The sequence below is a fragment of the Gigantopelta aegis genome, chromosome 3 (assembly GCF_016097555.1).
Source record: "Gigantopelta aegis isolate Gae_Host chromosome 3, Gae_host_genome, whole genome shotgun sequence".
In the NCBI taxonomy this organism is placed as follows: Eukaryota; Metazoa; Mollusca; class Gastropoda; order Neomphalida; family Peltospiridae; genus Gigantopelta; species Gigantopelta aegis.
Window position 1 is genome coordinate 63,742,156 of NC_054701.1, and position 21,542 is coordinate 63,763,697.

General features: G+C 38.0%; 1 long non-coding RNA gene across 1 annotated transcript; it reads right to left on the bottom strand.

Annotated features, from left to right (window-relative positions):
* Nucleotides 1-395: 395 nt before the first annotated feature.
* Nucleotides 396-10,043, bottom strand: LOC121369122. Its single transcript, XR_005957565.1, has 3 exons — nt 9,930-10,043; nt 2,981-3,083; nt 396-525 (listed from the first exon to the last, which is right to left on the bottom strand). It is a non-coding gene; the product is annotated as an uncharacterized LOC121369122 (long non-coding RNA).
* Between the last annotated feature and the right edge of the window lie 11,499 nt (nt 10,044-21,542).

A 21,542-nucleotide genomic window follows, 5' to 3' on the forward strand; every position in this document is an offset into this window, starting at 1 on the left:
ACTAGGCTTCCCTAATCTATCTCTCTCTATCTCTTCTCTTGACCAAGTATCAAAATAAACATAGATACCGTAGATATAAGATAGAATACTTTATTACCCTTAAAAGGAATTTGTCTTACATCGACAGAGCACACAATACACAAAAGAAAATTACATAAAAACAGACAATATGCTCACAACATAACACACAAATTAGGTGACAATAGATAAATGGGTTAATTGAATAATAAATTAATAATTTAATTAAGACAGTCACACTATATCTCATGTACGTTAGATATAAAATAGCTCTAGTTTAATGTGATGAGGTGCTGTAAAAACAAATACTCTTTTCCTTTTGGAATATAAACAGAACTTACCAACTTGAGAATAAACCAGTAATGGCCATCTTGGTATCGGGCCATGATGTCCACGTGCAGTACTTGCATTTCTTACCCCGGCAGAACATAGCACACGCATTTTCAGGCGATATCATCTTTCTGGCATTTTCAGAAAATGCACTGTAGGATGGAGTAGGTGTCAACCCTGAAAAAAAAGGTATTAATTTTGTTTTTTAAATTAGGGTGTTTTTTTTAGAATTAAAAAAAACAAGAAGCAGCCAAGCAAAATCATACAAGTAGTTACATGTAGAATGAATGAAAGGAAATGTTTTTTATTTAATGATGCACTCAACACATTTTATTTACAGTTATATGGCATCAGACATATGGTTAAGGACCAAACAGATATGCACAATCCCACAGACAGGGTAGTACATACCACAACCTTTGACATACCAGTCGTGGTGCACTGGCTGGAACGAGAAATAGCCCAATGGGCCCACCGACAGGGATCGATCCCAGAGCGACTGCACATCAAGTGAACACTTTACCACTGGGCTACATCCAGCCCCGTAGAATGAATCAACACATGAATAAACATTTAATGACAACTCTAACCAGCCTTGGTGGTGTAGTGATTATGCCATCAGATTTCTGGCTGGTAGGTACTGGGTTCATATCCCACCTGAGGCAATGTGGGATTTTCATGCCAGTGCCGGCTCCAACCCAGAGTGAGTGCACCGCTAGGCTCAATGGGTAGATGTAAGGCCACATACACCGAGTTTTACCCACTTCACGGGTGTGATTATGGGTGTCTCTCCTGACTGTATAACCCCCACATGGGGGATGATTACCCGGCATGCACTGCAGGTTCCGTGTACCCCGGGCTCTGGTGATACCGAGATAGCTCAGCTGACAGCAAGCGTGGAGCACGGACCTGTCAAGTTGACCCATACCAAAATGGAAATACTGCGGCTTCACCATTCATCTCATAATCATCCATGTTTTTAATGTCCAAAATAAAAAATGTCTTTGTCTCCGTGTTAAATGTTTGTGGCGTGTTAAAAAAAATTAAACAAAAATTAATGACAACCCAGCACAAATATCCTGTCATTGGCAACGGGGAAATTGGAACTTGGAAGAGAGCATCATTTTCTTTTCGGGCTTACATCCAATTAAGGTTCAAGCATGCTGTCCTTGGCATACAACTCAGCTTTCTGAGCTGTCTGTCCAGAACAGTGGGTTAGTGGTTAGTGAGAGAGTAGTTGGTGTAGTGGCCTTACACCTACCCACTCCGATGTCTTAACCATTGAGGCCAGTGAGAAGAGTTAAAGTTTGTTTTGTTTAACGACACCACTAGAACATATTGATTAATGAATCATCGGCTATTGGATGTCAAACATTAGGTAATTCTGACTCATAGTCATAAGAGGAAACCTGCTACATTTTTCCTAATGCAGCACAGGATCTTTTATATGTACTTTCCCACAGAAAGGAAAGCACATACCACAGCATTTAACCAGTTGTGGCGCACTGGTTGGAACGAGAAAAAAATCAATCAGCTGAAAGGATACACCAAAGTGGTTCGATTCTGCGATGCAAGCACCTCAAGCATGCACTCAACTGACTGAACTAAATCCTGTCACCACCTGCCCCCCAACCCCCCCTTCCCAGAGGGAAAGAAAGAAGTGTTTTATTTAACGACGCACTCAACACATTTTATTTACGGTTATATGGCATCAGACATATGGTTAAGGGCCACATAGATTTTGAGAGGAAACCCGCTGTCGCCACTACATGAGCTACTCTTCCGATTGGCAGCAAGGGATCTTTTATTTGCGCTTCCCACAGGCAGGATAACACAAACCATGGCCTTTGTTGAACCAGTTATGGATCACTGGTCGGTGCAAGTGGTTTACACCTACCCATTGAGCCTTGCGGAGCACTCACTCAGGGTTTGGAGTCGGTATCTGGATTAAAAATCCCATGCCTCGACTGGGATCCGAACCCAGTACCTACCAGCCTGTAGACCGATGGCCTGCCACGACGCCACCTAGGCCGGTTACCCAGAGGGAAGAGAGTTATCTACCACTCCTCTAAACACTTCAAGGTCTGCTCCAAATGCTAGGACATTGTATATGAGGCCCTCCAACGATAAAAAGAGGAACTTGCACAACCCATACCAATTTCTTATGGTCCTGTTCTATGATTGGTGCGTAAACTTGAATTAGCATTTATGCTAGATTGAATGTTTAATTTCAGTTGGTAAAAAACCTTTGTTTGCTTTTGTTTAATGACACCACAACAGCACATTGATTTATTAATCATTGACTATGTCAAACATTTGGTAATTTTTACATATAGTCTTAGAGATGAAACATGCTAAATTTTTCCATTACTAGCAAGGTATTTTTTATATGCACCATCCCACAGACAAGATAACACATACCACAGACTTTGATAGACCAGTCTAATGCAATGGCTGAAACGAGAAATATCCCAATTTGGGTCCACCAACGGGGTTCGACCCCAGACCGACTGTGCATCAAACGATCGCTTTACAACATCTCGTCCACTTTCAGTTAGCAAAATGCAAAAAAAAGACTACAAATACTAAAATACACCTGATACTTAAAAAGTTTAGCTTTTAAAAACCCTACCTTTAACAGACCGTTCATGACTGGGGTCCCAAGTCAGAATCTCCATCCCTGGATTAGTGTGTTCGTCAGGATCTGGTTGCATTTTGGACCTTATATTTTTACCCTGCAAAGAAATCAGTTGAAAAAAATTTAAGGTACTTAATAACTTATTCACCTATTCAGTAATGATATATATTTTGTTTGGCTAGAAGCAACTTATATTTCAATTACTTTTAGTATAGGGATATATTACAGTTTCATGATTGGAATATTAATTTCAACACATTCAGGGTTTTATCAGTTTTGTTTCTCGACTCCGATAATCGGCACCACTCCCCACCATTCTCCAAAGGCTATGTCGTTTTATATTTCCAATTTTGGAGTAAAATATTCCAAATCTGAATATAAATAATTACCATTGTTTTATTATTATTATTATATAAAGAAATATTTTTGAATGATTTGTAATTCTTGACAAACAACCCTTCCCTCCCCATATGGTTTCATAATGCAAAACAGAATCTGATGTATTAATTTGACTTAGCTTTAATGAGATGTTTCTTAAATAAAACTGAAAATTCCCAATTTTTTGTAAACTGATGCTCAAATTCCCAAAAGCAAAGCCATGAAAAATAAATCCCCGACATTAAAAAGGCTGGGAACATTTTGTGCAGTATCATGTTGCAATTTGCTACAGATATCATTACAAAATTTTAAAACATTAAACAGTAGCCCAAAATAATGTTGAAATTTTTTTTCTCATCATTTTGGGCTGAGAGTCCAGTTGTAGCCCACCTGGTCAGGACCGTATGTGTGCAATTCTGTGCACGTACAATAGTCTTCCTTAAAACACAAGGCCCAAGTCTGTTTGAAAAATTACTAGCTTCGAAATAGCATACATTTTGGTCCCTTAGCCCTGTGTTTATAAAACCTTTAGTCTAGACAGTGGACAAGCTGCTGGACAATCAAGCTGATGACAGTGGTTCAAATCCCGTCAAAGCTAGATCACACTTTTATTCATCTTTCTCATCTACCACCCTTTGCCTATCATTCTCATTATCTTAATATAAAAAAAACAAAAACAAATTCCAATTTCTCCCATGATTTCAATCTGTTTCGACACAGTTTCTCAATTTCCTCCAACTGTCTTCTGAGCTGTCCACAAATTATCGTAAGAGACAAGCAAAAGAAGTTGAAAGATAAGATGGCTTGCCAGATTGGGAAGATACAAGATCAAATTCAAAAGAAAGAAAGGAAAGGAGGTAGTGGCAACATCACAGAAAATGCATGCACGCAATTTCATTAACGATTTGGGTCTAGACTTTAAAGTTTTAGGAGGCTGTTCAAGCATCAGGACCTACTCCAACCTACATGTAGTCTGAATCAGACGGAGAAAGTGTGAAAAAATACTCTACATATCTGAAAAATGGCTACAGTAAAATTTATTCCAGTGTGAGTTCTGCATTTTAATTGCTAATTATTATTTTATTCAGTGGCAAAGTCAGAAATTAAGGAGCCCGCCTCTTGTTATTGAAAAACAGTGGTGTTGTCATCGTGACAAGTGTCTATTTTTGTGATTTAACTGTTGTTAATCCATTGCTGATTGACTACAACACAAAATGTAGATGTTTAGAATCATTAGATAACTTTGATGGACCCCAACCATCTCCCTGTTGGTGCATTTTCTGTGGATCCAAAATGGTTTTAATTAAGTACTTAATTTGAAGTAACTTATCCATCTGATAAGGTTAACCATCCAAAAATTACCTATTTTAACGAAACCTGTTGGACCAGCATACATATTATTTCAATATGAGCTATTGTGAATACCGGGTATACATTTTTATCTTTAATGTTGAAACATTTGCAGTTTATCTCAACTGTACAAGTATATTAAAATGTTGGTAATATCAGTCACTGTATTCTTGAACTGGACCATATACATAATATAATGTATATTATCAGGGGTGGATCCAGGATTTTTTAGGGTATGGTGCAAGGTTTAAAAAGGGCAGCTATAGTACTCATAGTGTAAATGCAATGTAGAAAAATGAATGAATGAATGAATGAATGAATGAATGAATGAATGTTTAACGACACCCCAGCACGAAAAATACATTGGCTATTGGGTGTCAAACTATGGTAATGCAAACAAATAAAGTGATCAACATCAATATAAAAATTCAAGATTTAAATAAAAACACAGTGTAAAGAACTGTGCAAAAATACAAATATCACACATAGATACTGACTTTTACTCAAAACTTTAATTGTATCCCGAAGAAAACAAGGGAATTTGTGCTGTATTGGCCATTCTCAGAGAATGTTACACCCCTGCACCACGGTGAGAAAAAGAGCACCCAACAAAGTGAAAATAAGTAAATACAGTAACTTGCATTACAATGTTTATATAATAACTTTTGCAAAAACATCCAGCTGACCAAGATATTACATAATCCCACTAGTTTTACTAGTTTTAATTGTACATGTATTTATCTGTTAAACACTAAACAGTAGGTTTTCAGGGCAAGTTAAAATGGGGGGTACACCCCCCCCCCCCTAAAACCCTTCCCTTGGATCTGTGGTTGATTATTATATATATATATATATATTTTATGCATATAATGTCAAATTACATTGATTTAATTAATTTAGAAAACTGAATTCATGTACTGGAACTGAATTCATGTATCCTGGTGTCATATGTTTTCGATACAATAAGCAACAAATTTAAATATAATAAAAACAATACTTTGTACATACAATAATACTTTACCGATACCTATCACAAGTCACATTAGTTTATTATGATAAACAGTGTTAATCCCCATGAACGCCAAGTTTTCCTATAAAAAAAACCCCATGCCATTAAGTCAAACAGGTGTTTCCACTATATTATTTTGACAAACGTCATATGTTTTTGATACTTTCAATGACTGTCTATTTTTGCCCTTGTTACGACAGTGTAGGGTCTATACTCTGTGCAATAATTTACATCAAAATCTTCTTTTGAAAATAAAATTATAGAATGTTTGCAACTTGTAAAAAAAATATTGAATAATTTTCAGACCAATAAACACTGCTAACTGAAAACATATTTACATTATGTTTTTGTCATAAGTTAATGTCTAATCATCTTGTTCTATGTATCAACAGCAGAAAAATTCGGATTGCCACCTTAAGTACTCTGACAGAGGTAAAGAACCATATATTTTCTAAAAATCTAACTCTACCAAACCACCTTGATTTGTAGTAAACGTAAATGTATGTGTAAACATGCCGCCACCAAAAACTGCTGAAAATAACTTTGCTGTGAATGACATAAGAGATAACCCAACCAGCTTGCCATAAATTTTATTGTTCAGTATAAAGATAGACCCAGTGGTTTTCCGTTTCAAAGAAAACTATTTTCCGTTTCATGTTTTTGTAAATTCCGTTTCATTTCCGTTTCAGAATACAATATGTAGGTCTAATTAACAATTTAAATAACACAAGTTGTGACAAATTAACATAACAGGCAGACAACGCTGTTTACTTTTTAATTTTTCATAATTCTTGACAAAATATTAATTTTTTAAGTTTTAAAAGATGAAAAAAATAAAAAGTACTTTTTGTCAAATATATCATATAAAAATTTTTTACCGTTGGGTCTGTTTTACTTACTCTGTACGAAACCAAAACAAGGGTCCGAAAATTGACTGGCGTCGACATGCGTCGCTATTTGTCGTTAAATCAAAGTTGGCCTTCATATTAGTAGCGAAAAATTGGAGCAAAGATTACAATTATAACAACTACATAAAGCATAATTGTCCAACAATTGAGTGCACTCTGTTATTCAACAGGGCTTAGTGTTAACAAAAAGTAAACATTTATTTTTATCACCGCTTTGACAGTCTAATGTCGTCTGCAATGTGAAGTATGCGTATGACACAGCAGAAATAAAGTAACATTGCAACGTTCAGCCAGCCATTTTTTTTATAAACGTTTGCAAACATATTTTGACTGGTTCCCGACGTGGTCATTCAGTTTAATGTGTAGCGTAAAAATCAGTCTTCCAAGACAAGCGTTAGCAACAAACTGCTGGCTGAACTTTCTCCTGAAAAAAACAAAACCTGTCCCGTCTGCGCAGGCACAACAGACTAAGCAGTAAACCAGTCCCAAGTTAGCCAGCAAATATTTCGCTACCGTTCGCAAAGTATTTGGTTCCCAACGTGGCCATTTGGTTTACCGTGAAGCATATAATCCAATCCAGTGGACGTTTTTCCGCTCGGTCTGGCTGAATGTAGCTCCAGTAAATACGACACTACGCGTTTGCCAATAGTAATGCACACTGGCCAATCGTCAGTTTTACAGTGTGTGGCAACAGTAAAATGGTATTAATTTTTTTCTTCGCAGAAAATCGTAATTGTTTCACAATGGGAATTCTGTGAATTCCATCCATTTTCCACGATCGCTGAAAATCACTGGGTCTATAAAGATCATGTGGTTTATAGTCTAACTTTGAAATGTCAGATGTCAGTGTTGCAGATGATAACTTTGCAGGGATTTGTGACAGCTGGATTTTGCTATGTGAGGCATTTCTTTGGTACCAAAATATTGCATTTGAAAAAATAATAACATGCACAATATTTATGGTATTTAAATTAAAACATAAAGTTGGCAGCTTGACTTGAAGCATTTTCAAAATTAAGAAAAAAAGACACTTTGTTGTTTATGTACAGGCTGATAGTGACGTAATATCTCGCATAATCTCACGATATATACAGTTATAAATGAAATATCAAAAATATATGTCAATCGAAATTGTATGGTGGTATGATACCATATATCGTCAACGTCCCTAACTGCGTTATGCTTCAAATTCCGTTCACTTTGTTTTCTTGTGCATGGTTTGCGCAATCAACATCCGATTTGTTGTCATCGGCATGTCGTTCATTTATGAAGTTTTTCTTCACAGTTCAGGAACATTTTTATAAACAATAAAGTTGAGAAAAGTAAGTATCTAAATACAAAACTTTACAAACCCCTAAAACCATTAATTTTACTAAGTCGTTTTTGTTTATTCCTTAAAATTACCGATATCGGATCCACATGACTTGTAGAAATTGACTTAAAATGGAGAAAGATGAATTAACATTTGGTGCGTGTCACATGACCTCACACGTGCCAGATGAACAAGGCCAAAGAATTTAATTTTTATGATTTTTAAGACCCCTGTTGTTAGAATTTGTTTTCAATTATTATATTCGATCTGCAAAAGGTATGCTACATTTTTGTGCCTCTATTGTTGTGAATAGTATTCATAATCCATTCATAACAGTTGTAAATAATTTTAAGTACATATAAAAAATATATTTTACAAACTATGCGCAGGTATGGACGTAATGCCTATCAGTATTGACATCAAGTGTGAGCGATGTGTGTTGATAAAACGTGGACCGGAACAGAACGCTTGACAAATTGAATTTTTCCTTTAAAAAAATTGAATAAATTAAGTGTTTGGCAACTGTGCATAATTAAGAAACATATATTTTTTCATGTAGTTGTCTTAAAAATGGAAAATGATGAACTGCACATGCACATTACGATACTTTTTGCAAATGTATGCACCTGAACGCAGTTAGAAACGTCACACTTTTTCCTGTTTAAATACTGTAGGGTGTTTCACTTTTGTTTACTAGAATGGATTTGTTTTACATCCAAATTGTTGATTTTTTACGTTAAATGATTACAATCTATTTTGTTTCACGTATCGTAGCTGAAAAATGTATAATAATATTTCCATAAATATTGTATTCGTGTTTTTGTTGTTATTGTCCGAACTAAATTGTTAACAACTACGAAAATTTACTCTCCTACCTTTAATTGCCGTTAGATATCCTCCAAAATTTGTCCAGACACAAATCTTGAAAAAACCATTACAATGACACAGATTCCATATACCAGATAATAACCATGTCACCTATATCGACTTTGCTGAGAGCGCATAGGGAAAAAAGCATGTAATTTTGTATCAGCTGCCATTTTGACTTTTTATGGAATATTCTTCAAGAGGGGTGAAAGGATAGGACTTAATCTAACAACGTCATAACATGTTATGATATAAAAGCAAACGTGATGACGTCATATTATTATTATTTTTTATTATTATTACTATTATTATTATTTTAATGATACCACTAGAGATCATCGATTTCATAGTAATTGTGTCACATACTTTGGAGGCTTTCACCCCACTTGAAGAGTATTCCATAAACAAGCAACATGGCAGAAGGCAGAAAACTGCATGTATTTTTCCCTATGCAATCTCAGCAAAGACAATATCGGCGACATCGTTGCAGTCTCGTGTGTGGAATCTGTATATTTGTAGTGTTTTTTTGGCAATTTGTGTCTGGACAAACTTTGGAGGAAATCTAACGGCAATTAAAGGTAGGAGAGTAATTTTTTGTAGTTGTTAACAATTTGGTTCGGACAATAGGTGAACACAGTTTGGGACGTTGATGGTACTTGAGGCAAGTGAATGGTCCTTTTTTGGCATTGAAAAACCATTTGGGGCTATTGTAATGCCAATTCAGTGGAAATATTTATACGGTAAATGCTAATGAAGATTTTAAATGCCAAAATAAGGCTTAAATTTTAAAACCTTTCACTGTACCAATTTTTGGGGGGGTCTTCTGTCAATTTTTGCCAAACGGAGTAATTTCTTCTTAATAAAAAAATTCCATTTTAGGGGGTTAGGGGCAATTTAATTTTTTTATTGTTGTTGAAAATGTATATATATATTTTTTAATGTATTCCATCAGTACAGCAAAAATCGTTATCATTCTTGTCATATTTAGAAAGTATTCGCGGTCCCTGGCCTGGCAGTGGGAACTGAAATGCCGGTCTACGCGTTAACTATCTATATGACATTAAAAATAAAATTCGGCTCTGTCGAAAACAAATTCTGACAGTTACCATGACATTTTACCTGTTCAAATTCGTTTTAACATGTAGCATTTGGACAATGAATATGTATTCATTAACGACTAAGGCCAATACAATCACAGAAAATAGAAGTTGACATTTTGTACTGAAATAAAACTAGCGAACTTTTCTATCCGCAGTGAAGCCAGCGAACAATAAGAGGTTATCGGAGGTCAGGTCTTTCCAGAATATAGTTTCACATTGATTTACTTTATTGTCTTTCTGTATCAATAAATTTATAGTGCTTTTTGCAATAAACAATTATTTCTTCCACAATACAGTGAATATTAATATATTACAATTCTGAAATATGATTATTAGTTTAGGTATCAATGCGCATCCGGCTTCTCACCCCCTTACCTCTGCCATTTTGTTCGCTAGCTTCCTGATTTTGTTCGCTGGGTTGAAATTAATAGATATAGATAGTGAACAATTATTGCAATATTAATTTGGCATCACTTTAAGTATTTTAAATAATTTGTTCATTGCATTGTTTATTACTTAGTATAATATTGTTTAATTATTTTTTTTAAATTGTATCTAATCATAATACTTGTGTTTTCCCCACAGATACTAACATGTTCAGTCCCGCTGTTGCATAAGGAACCAAAACCTTACCGGCTCTACAGCACGGTTCTGCACAGGACGGTCTATGGTATACGCTGCAGTGAACGGGTTACCAGTTGTTCTACACGTGTACTAAGATATGAGGGGGTGAAGAAAATATATGTATATTGTGGATAATAATCAATAAAATTTATATGTGCATATATATAACGTGTGCGTGTGTGAGTATTAACACAAATATATGTATATAGTGATGACGGCTCTATACAGGACGTTCCTACACAGGGCGGTCTATTATTTTATATACTTAGATATGTGGAAAACACATTAACAGTAAAGGGAATAAATATATATTTTGTATATAAAAAAAATATATGTATATTTTGGATAATACGCGAAAAAAAATAATATATATACTGTATATATATATACTGAACAAAAAAAGAAACTTCCGATTTGTACATATAGTATTTGTTGTGTTAAAGAATTCATTGTGTAATGAAATTATATAGGTAGTATTAGCCTTTAGCTGTATTATCAGGATTCATGAATTTTATCGATTATTTTTGCACTGTTAATCGTCGACAACGTGAAATTCAATTTGCACGTGCATGCATGGTTCGACATGTCCCGTGTAGTATTCGGTCGATTTGTTTTTTACATTGTAGCATTTTTAGTATGCCAAGAATACCCAATAATTTACGCGAACGGACGATTGGCATGCTTGATGCTGGCATGTCGACAGAAGACGTTGCAAGGCATGTTGGGAGTTCTAGTCGAGCGATACGAAATCTTCGCGTAAGATTTCGAACGACAGTAAGCACCAACGACTTGCCACGTCGTGGATGTCCGCGTGTTACAACGCGTGGTCAAGACCGCTATATCATGAACACGCATTTGCGCAATCGATTCCAAACTGGCACTGCTACTGCTGCTAACAGACCTGGGCTTCATAATAACCGAATCAGTGGGCAAACTGTTGGTAATCGTCTGCGGGAGAACGGTTTACTTGCACGACGTCCTTACGTCGGATGCGTTTTAACGCAACGTCATCGTTTAAATCGTCTTAATTGGGCACGCGTACACACTCGTTGGATACGGCGACGCTGGAATACCGTTCTTTTTTCGGATGAATCCAGATTTTCTTTACAACGTGGTGATGGCAGGGTGCGCGTCTACCGTAGGAGAAATGAACGCTATGTTCTTGAACGAGATCGTTTCGGGGGTGGGGGTTGTGTCATGATCTGGGCAGCTATTGCCCATGGTTATCGTTCTCCACTAGTCATTGATGGCAATTTAAATGCTCAACGTTACCGCGATGACATTCTCGCTCATCACGTCATTCCTCTGTTCCATAACAACGCCAACATATCGATTTTTCAGCATGATAATGCCACCTCTCATACAGCTAGAGACACTGTACATTTTCTTAGGACAAATAACATTGATTTCATTGATGACTGGCCCTCTAAAAGTCCTGATCTCAACCCCATCGAGCATGTCTGGGATAGTCTGGACAGACGATTGAGGCGTCGTCCCAACCCACCCGCTAACGTTAACGAACTTCGTCAAGCGCTCATTCAGGAATGGAACACTATTCCACAGGCAGAAATCAACACTAGTGAATTCTATGCGCCTGCGATGCACTGCAGTGGTCAATTCAAGAGGTGGTCATACCCGTTATTAAGTGGGTTTTTTTTTTTTTTAACCCCTACCACACTTGGTCAAAATTTCTCCCAGTTTCTGTTAACCTATGGCCATGATTTTTGCACCAAACGATGCATCATGGAACACTCTTTAAACGCATATATAACAATTATTCCCCCGGTTTGTTTTCATCAAGTTATGTTCAAGCAAAGTTAGCGGAAGTTTCTTATTTTGTTCAGTATATATATATATATATATATATATATATATATATATATATATATATATATATATATATATATATATATATATATATATATATAATAACGCAGAGTATGACAAATATTTTGAAAAGTCACTAGCCACAGGGCTAGTGGGTTTGTGAAAACCACTAGCCCACCAAGATAAAGCACTAGCCCAAATTCCTGATCAATTATAACTGGATTTTTATATAATTTTTGCAACATTACACATTTACGAGTATAACGGTAAAATAAAACAAACACTTAAATCATGTTGTAACTTTCAGTTTTTTGTCGTGTCATACGTTTTGTCTTTTGTCAAGTGTGATCCATCGTCATTGTCCCGTTTTCGTTTTTGCCCTCCCCACGGGGAAAAATAATTGAGCAAACTCTTGGTTGGTATCTAAACACACTATCAAAATAATTAAATTTAAATGAGGGTACGACAGTGTGACACACGGTAATAAGATGGTTCAGTGTATTTGGTAGTTGGTTATATATTTAGGGCCTACTATTTATGTCGCCAGGAACGGTGATGCCAAATACAGGGCATTATCCCGTGTCAGACCGATATCAAAAGAATATAACGGCGACATCTTATCTTGTATCGGCAGCTGTGACGTATTATCCAAACCGCTACACGTAATAGGCCAAGCCGAGTCATTGCATATGCGGTTACCATTAAAGTAAATTGTTTTCCTGATTGCCGATAACCACATGTTAGCGAAGTGTTAAATTAGAAAACAATAGGTAAATAAAACAAACACTGAAATTCAAAGCATGGCTGGGGTTTACTTGATTGAGATTAACCTGTCGTCGCGATTGGTGATTTCCAAGTTCTTAGCCTAAAACATATGTGCGAGATTAACTACCACGTGACGTGTCTAACCAATCAAAACACGCATGTCATTAGACTTTATTTCCTGTGCCAGAAACTTGAAAGAGAAGGGTAAACAATGTATGCTGTAACTGTGACGATGTAGAGATAGCATGTTACTGCAGTTTGCAGACCTAGCTCAAGTGGATTATTATTATATACTGATTGCGTTGTTGATAAACGAAATTTCAGCCGAGAGAAAAAGAAAGAAAGAAAAAAAAAAAAAAACACGATCGAGCTAGTGGTTTTGCGTTTCTCACTAGTCCGAACTTAAAAACAACTAGCCACGGGCTAGCGGATTTGTCGAACGTGTGTGTGTGTGTGTGTGTGAGTATTAAAAAATTATATAGTGATGACGGCTCTGTACAGGACGTTCTCACCTCTGAGGACTGTCTTTCGCCATCCGCGGATTATAACGCTTCGCGCTCTATCCGCTTTAAAGAATTTTCTCTCGGCTTGTTTTAACAGTTTTAAATTTTATTTAATTATTTTTAAATGTTAGTTTGTATGGATGTGTGAATGTATGTTTATTTAGTTTAGTTTGGTCAGCTTCAGGTTTGTATAGGCTGGGGTCCATTATCTGGCAATAATGCACTCCATCCTTCGCCGGCTTGTCCTTAACAATTTTAGGTTTTGTTATTTAAAAATTTATAATGTGTTTGGCGTTTTTTTTAACTTTAATTGTTTACTGGCGTGCTCTTTTTAATGTGTTTTGTTTTATCCAATTTTTAAAAATTTACTTTGTTTAAAAAAAAAAATATATATATATATATATGGGTCTTCGCGTCGACCGGGTGCATTTCCTCTACCATGATTTGTTAAATTTTAATTTTGTCCTAAGTATTTAATCTACTAAAGTTATTTTTCTGTAGGCAGGGCTGGGTTAATTACAGTGTCTTCCATCACTTGGAGACCCCATCGCTGGTTTAGTATATTATTTGTTAGGGGAGTGGTGCTGGGTTCCGGCTGGCGCGACGGTTGGGCGGATGGGGGTGGTGGTTCGGGGTGGGTGGGGGGAGGGGGATGCCACCAGAAATTAGGGGTTAGACGCTTAGGCGTAGGCGTTTTGGATTTAGGGAGAGATAGGATTGTCTGGGGCCTTCCCCCGTCCCTCGCTCTCCCTGACCCCCCCCCCCCCCGGGCCACGCTGAAGCTACAAATGAACCCGGTATTTCCCCATAAAGGTAAATTACTGTTAGTATTATATTTTAATATCAACCTCCTATATATTTTTAATTTTTGAGTAAAATTCAAAATTATTCCTTTAAATTTTCTGTCCCGGAGTAGACCTCTGGCTATCCAGAACTCGACCCCGGGACAGACATGCTTGAAACCTTCGTGGTATGGAAGCATGTGAATAAATGAATGAATGAATGAATGTTCCTATTTATTTATTTATTTCAACTTATTTTCGTGCTTATATCCAATTAAGGTTCAAGCACGCTGTCCTGGGCACACACCTCAGCTATCTGGGCTGTCTGTCCAGGACAGTAGGTTAGTTGTTAGTTGGTTAGTAGTTAGTGAGAGAGAAGAGGGTGTAGTGGCCTTACACCTACCCATTGAGCCCTTAAGAACTCGCTCTGGGTTGGAGCCGGTACCGGGCTGCGAACCTGTACCTACCAGCCTGTAGTCCGATGGCTTAACCACTACGCCACCGAGGCCGGTAATGTTCCTACACAGCACGGTTCTGCACAGGACGGTCTATAGTATAGCTGCAGTGATTGGTTACCAGTTGTTTGTCTACACGTGTACTGAGATATGAGGGGGGAAGTCAGTAATAATAAAGAAAATATATGTATATTGTGAATAATAATCAATAAAATATATATGTGCATATGTATAACGTGTGTGTGTGTGAGTATTAATTTTTTTTATATATATATAGTGATAACGGCTCTGTACAGGACGTTCCTACACAGGGCGGTCTAGTATTTATATACTTGAATATGGTGGAAAACACATTAACAGTAAAGGAAATAAATATATATTTTGTATATAAAGAAAATATATGTATATTTTGGATAATACGTGGAAAAAAAAGAAGAATATATATATATATATATATATATATATATATATATATATATATATATATATATATATATAACGTGTGCGTGTGTGAGTATTAAAAACACTTTGCCGCATAAAAACTCAACTTTGCCACCCACATTTTTTATGTACTTTTCCCAATTAGATAGACACTAAGAAAAATGCAACAAAACACATTCTGATATTTAAAATATTACTTTACTGAACAAGAACAAACTGATACGTAATTTCAAGTCACTCAGAAACCCGCAAACACTCTTCGTAATTTAAAAAAGTACTTTCTGGTTCCTTTCTTATTGAAATGAACGCCATCTTTGTGGAACTCGGCCGGGTATTGTATGTTCAGACCAATCACACGTTTTCCAAACTTCTTCCTGAGGTGTCTGTTGATGGAATTTCTCTGTTTACAATACGCTCTTGAGGTAAGCCCGTCTGCTAATCTCTACGAAATATACTTCTTCAACTCCGAGACGTTTGAACGATTGTTCTACTGCACACAGTTTATCAAATATATCTTTTGGTTAACTGCTCCCAGAAATGTCATTTTCCCCTAACTGTACAATAACAACATCAGGCTGAAATTGCTCAACATCATCCATCATTCCATTAGGGATGTTATCCGTTCTTAGTCCTCCACGCCCAAAGAAACGGAACTCGCTTGCGATCCTCCGATCTCGTGAACAAAACTGCTCCAGTCTTCTTACGTAGCTACTTCCAAACAATGCGATTTTGGCCATTTTTAAGTATATATTATCGATCTCAAAACTTGTTCTCTATAAAAGGTTTAACAGGTAGGAAGGAAGGAAACTCTGTTTAACGTGCCCCTATCCACAGAGGTTCGGGCACGCCCACTTCGGATTTAGCCTCTGACTTCGCCAGTGACCAACTCCGAAGCAGGAGGGCAACAGGTAACTGGCAACTGGCAACTCATTGTGCGTGCCCCTATCCACTAAGGTTCAGGCACGCCCACCCCGGATTCAGCCTCTGACTTCGCCAGTGACCGACTCCGGGGCGGGAGGGGGGGGGGGGGGGAAGTATGTGAAAGAGATGAAGGTGACAATTTTTAATAGTGTGGTAAGACCACTTAAAAACAGAGCCAAAATTAAAAAATAATTTGGGGTCTATCATTACATATGTTTATATTTATATTAATATAAAAGCACGATAGTTAGAATTAAACCTATAACATTCTATTGTTTTATAATATAATTAGTAGGTGCATAATTATAGTTAAATTTTCAATCGGGCAGTTCAAAAATAATATATACTATACTTATATATTTAATAATAATATTTATACATATATATATATATTATATATATATATATATATATTTTTTTTTAATTTTATTATTTAACTTTAGCCCTAGAGGAAAAAGGATTCGCAAAGGGGGGAACCCAGCGTTACCGAGCAGTCCGGCGCTCAAACCGCCAACGCCCTATCGCACCCAAATATGCACCCTACCACGGCGTCCCCCCCCCCCCCCCCCCCCCAGGTTATCCATATAACACAGATGGGCCGTATTTAAATGAGATGAGTGGTATGAATATAATGATATATGAGAATAACCCGCGAGCCGCCGTCTGGTGTGGTTGTGAAACGTATAAGAAGTCATTGTTGTTGATGATTGACGGGTGGATTGATCCAGTTCTTGGAGTGAGGTGCCCTCGCCGTTCTCCTCAAGCATTCGTGAGCTCTACACCCCGAGGGGTGCGCCACCTAAACGGATGACAAATGTCATTGCTATATAATCCTCGGTGTCACCCAAGTAACCACTTATTCGTTAAGTGGGTGGCTCCGAGTACCGGTCAGGTTTTTTTTATTTGTATATATACAATTGACCGATCAAATTAATACCGTTTAAAACCTGTTTGATAATTAAAAAGAACGGGTACATGTAAATTAAAATAATAATATTTTAAAAATGCTAAGAGGAAAAATTTAACAATAATAACTCAATTTATTATAACAATTAATTAAAAGTATAATAACTATACCATACTTAATTAAAAACTAAAACACATTCACACACAGCCATATATTCCGCCCATGAAGGGCGGCACAGACACTGCCAGGTGTCCGCGCCGCCAAGTCAAGGCGGAAAAACAACATTCACGCAACCACTCTCACACTAGGTTCAGATTACACTTTTTGGCCAGCTATAAGCGCGGACCAAATAGAAGACATTTATAACGGGACCGGGTTCTAATTGGTCAGAACCCGGGCCCAGAAAGCCAATCGCCCCAGCACCCAATAGTTAATCATTCCAGTAAAGATAACAGTAAAGAGTAGACGTGCTAGCAGCGGCCAGCAGAGAAAGAAGAGAAGTGAAGCAAAAGTTTCCATACGGTTGAAATGTGGGAAGTAGTAAAGAATACCGGACAGGATAATGTCCCAAGGCTACCCACGGCAAGACCCGGCTCTCCGGATATCACCGAATGGCACCTCGGGAACACTCGTGAGCGGCATTCAGCAGTTAAGACAGAAGAAAGAATACACAGTGTGTGTTAGAAGTGAACCGGATCGATATTCGACACTCAGTATGGAAGGGTGCGTTGCGATTGGCTGAATCTCGATCCCTAGTCGGAGCCGTTTAAGATAAAAGAAAGCCAGTGTTAAGAAACAACAGGCGGAAATTGAGCGGCTGCGATTGGCTGGATTTCGATTCCCTCTCTGGAAAAAAAAGAAAGAAAGGAATGTGGATGTTACAACTCTCCAGCCAATCGCCAACATGTGAATGAAGATTATTGTGTATAGGCTGTTCGGTGTTTCTAAAATTGTTTAAAAGGAAAAAGAGATTTATTAGTATAATTAATTAAAAGGAAATAAACATTTATAGTTAAAAAGAGTTAAAATATTATATAAAAAGTGGAAGTTATTCGGTTTGTCCACGGGAGGGTAAGGCCAGCGCCGTTACCACCGTGGACAAGGTTTGCCACCAGCCAACTGTCCGCCGCTGTAAGGTGAGTTTAGAAGTTACGGCAACAGGTAGTGTCAAGCCAAGTCTTCGTTACTCTTTTATGTATTTCAGTTTCATTATTTTGTGTTGTCACAAGCAGTAGCATGATGCCACATAAAATTTTTACACATGTATTAAGGGATTAACTACGGCAATCTTTGATTCACAAGTCGGCCCAGTGTTCTGTCAACACATCGAGGGGTTAGTGTCAGAACCCATTATATGGTGAATTATACAAAAATGAGTTAATTACCGTGTCAGCATCATGGAAATGTGTACTATCATTTCACAATATCTCATTCAAATCAATCATTTATTTGTGCTTTTATACATCAGAACCCAAACCAATTATCTTGTATGTCCATTTCCACAAAAAGCCAAAACCATGTTTTCAGCACTACCTTATTCTGTCTCTCTAGAATTTTGTAGTACCACCCATAGCTGACAGACATAACACGTTAGCTTACAACACTGGATTGTGGTGGGCTGTAAACTGTCTGAGAGATTGAATCCTAGGTGCCAGACTGCATGACACGCTAATGACACATGCTAGCTCTAAGTGTTTACATCCAGCGATGGTGTTTTATTTAAACTATCTCTGGCTGGATGTTTTGGCTTACAAAGAAATAGCAGGTAGCTAGAATTAATTGTTTACACTACATGATGACCAGTCTGTTGGTGATAATCTGAGATGGGCTGCAGACAATGGGGGGGGGGGGGGCTGGAAGTGTTTAGTTCTTAGACATCTGGAATGTGGTAAAATGTGTGTTGTTAACTAGTTGCTGAATAAATGTCGGTTATGTAAATAGTTTAATTAGAAGTGATTGCAGAGTTCATTTATCTCTACAGAAGAAACACGCAGTTGAGAAAATATTAACTGAACAGAGACATAGAGAAACTAGTTAAAAAGGAAAGTTATTTTCCCTTATTTTAGTTTGAATAGTTACTGTGTATTAGAGAAAAAATAATATAACTAAATTAATTTGCCGGGGGCAGGATGTAGCCCAGTAGTAAAGTGCTGGCCTGATGTGCAGTCAGTCTAGGATCGATCCCTGTTAGTGGAATCATTGGACTATTTCTCATTCCAGCCAGTGCTTCACAACTGGTGTTACAGACCATGCTATGTACTATCCTGTCTGTGGGATGATGCATGTATTAAAGATCCCTTGGTGCTAATTAAAAAAAATAGTTGCCCATAGTTTCCTCTCTAAAATATATTTATGGTCATTAACCACATGTCTGACACCACATACCTGTAGTTGTGTTGATTGTGTCATTAAATATAAAATTGTTTTCTCTCTTTCTTTCTTTCTTTTTTTAAACATGGCTCCCATACACAACAACCTTAGTTAAAAATTATGAACCAGTAATGTCTGTATTGCGTAGACAATGTGAATATTATATATAAAAAATGAAAATAAGAATGCTGGCACAAAGATGATAAATGTTTTATGACCATACGCAATAAAATATTTTAATTTACTTAGCATAGAGGGAAATTAGTTTATATTATTTCGAAGGCATCATCACAGGATTTTAACTTTTCTAGTCATTGTATACTCTTCAAAAGAAGAAACGCAAAACCACATTGTCGTAACATTTGGAGAATTGATTTAATTATTGAATGGTGAGTCCGATAATTACCAAATGTTGCAGGATTGTTCACAATTCACTCTAGTCCATTGTGAGTAAGTGATAGGACACACCACCAAGGTCAAGGTCATCTGGAGTCAATACCGGGTGTGGCCTCCGCGTGTGTTGACAACTGCCTGGCACCGCCTGCCCATTGAAGCAACCAGAGTACGGATGACGTCCCGGGGGATGGTGGCCCACTCGGCCTGCAAGGCTGCTGCCAGCTCGGGCAGGGTCTGGGGCTGTGGTTGTCGCTGTCGGAGGCGTCGGTCCAACTCGTCCCATAGATTCTCAATTGGGTTCAAATCCGGTGATATCGATGGCCAAGGAAGGACATTAATGTTGTTGTTCTGTAGGAAAGCCGTTGTGAGACGTGCTGTGTGAGGCCTGGCGTTGTCATGTTGGAACACTGCGTTGGCGTTGCCATAACTGGAACGATGTGTGGCCGGAGGATCTGGTCAATGTAGCCCTGTGCATTCAGGTTGCCCTGCACGTGGACCAGGTCAGTTCTGCCAGTGTGTGAGATGGCTGCCCACACCATGACACTACCCCCGCCGAATCTGTCCACTTCCTGCACGCAGTTTGCCGCATAACGTTCACCACGACGCCTATACACGCGACATCTTCCATCATGACGTCGGAGCAGAAATCGGGACTCGTCACTGAACCACACCTGTCTCCATCGCAGTTGAGGCCATTGTCGATGAATCTGGCACCACTGCAGTCGGAGTCGACGGTGTTGTGGTGTTAAGATGACACCTCGAACTGGACGTCTGGCACGAATTCCTACCTCACGTAGGCGATTCCGTACGGTCTGGTCGGATATCCTGCGCAAACCTGGTATTGCTGCGGCTGTGGAGGTGGCAGTAGTCAATCGTTCCCGAAGGTGGCGTACCCGGATGTAGCGGTCCTGCCCGGGGGTAGTGTCCCGTGGTCGACCGGATCTAGGGAGGTCACGTGTTGATCCATGTTGCTGGTAACGGTCCCACAGTCTGGAGATGGTGCTTGGGGACACATGGAATGCCCTGGCAACGGCCGTTCTGGATTCGCCTGCGTCTAGTCGGCCGATGGCATTGTTTCTCTGCGGTTCACTGAGACGTGGCATGTCCTGGATTGTCAACTGTCGGCCAGATACAGAGGCCAGGCAAGCGAACACCCTGCACTTTTATACTGTCGGTGTTCATGTTGCACGTGCAGACAACGCACGTGCAGTGGTGACATGGTTTGCACGTGGCTGCGTTTTTGCGAATATTCACATTTTGGAACTTTATTGTACAGTAGCTGCGTTTTATCGAATGTAACCGTGGGAATGTGTTTGGGACATGCAATGACCTTATATTCACAAAGCATGAACCGGTAGGAAACATAAAATCGGAGTTATAACCCATTTGTACCCTTTTGCGTTTCTTTTTTTGAAGAGTATATATTTTATAGACATTATATAATATTTGACACATACTGTAAAACGGGTATTATCCGCGGCAGTAAATTTTCGCGATATCAAAAATGCAGGCAGTTCGCGGTTTTTAATTTTCGCGGTGTCATGGTTTTTGTTTTTTCTTTTTTGTTTGTTTGTTTTTTAAATTACTAACACGTACAAAACTATACTTTGGTACATAACATTAAATCGATACTAGAGTGGT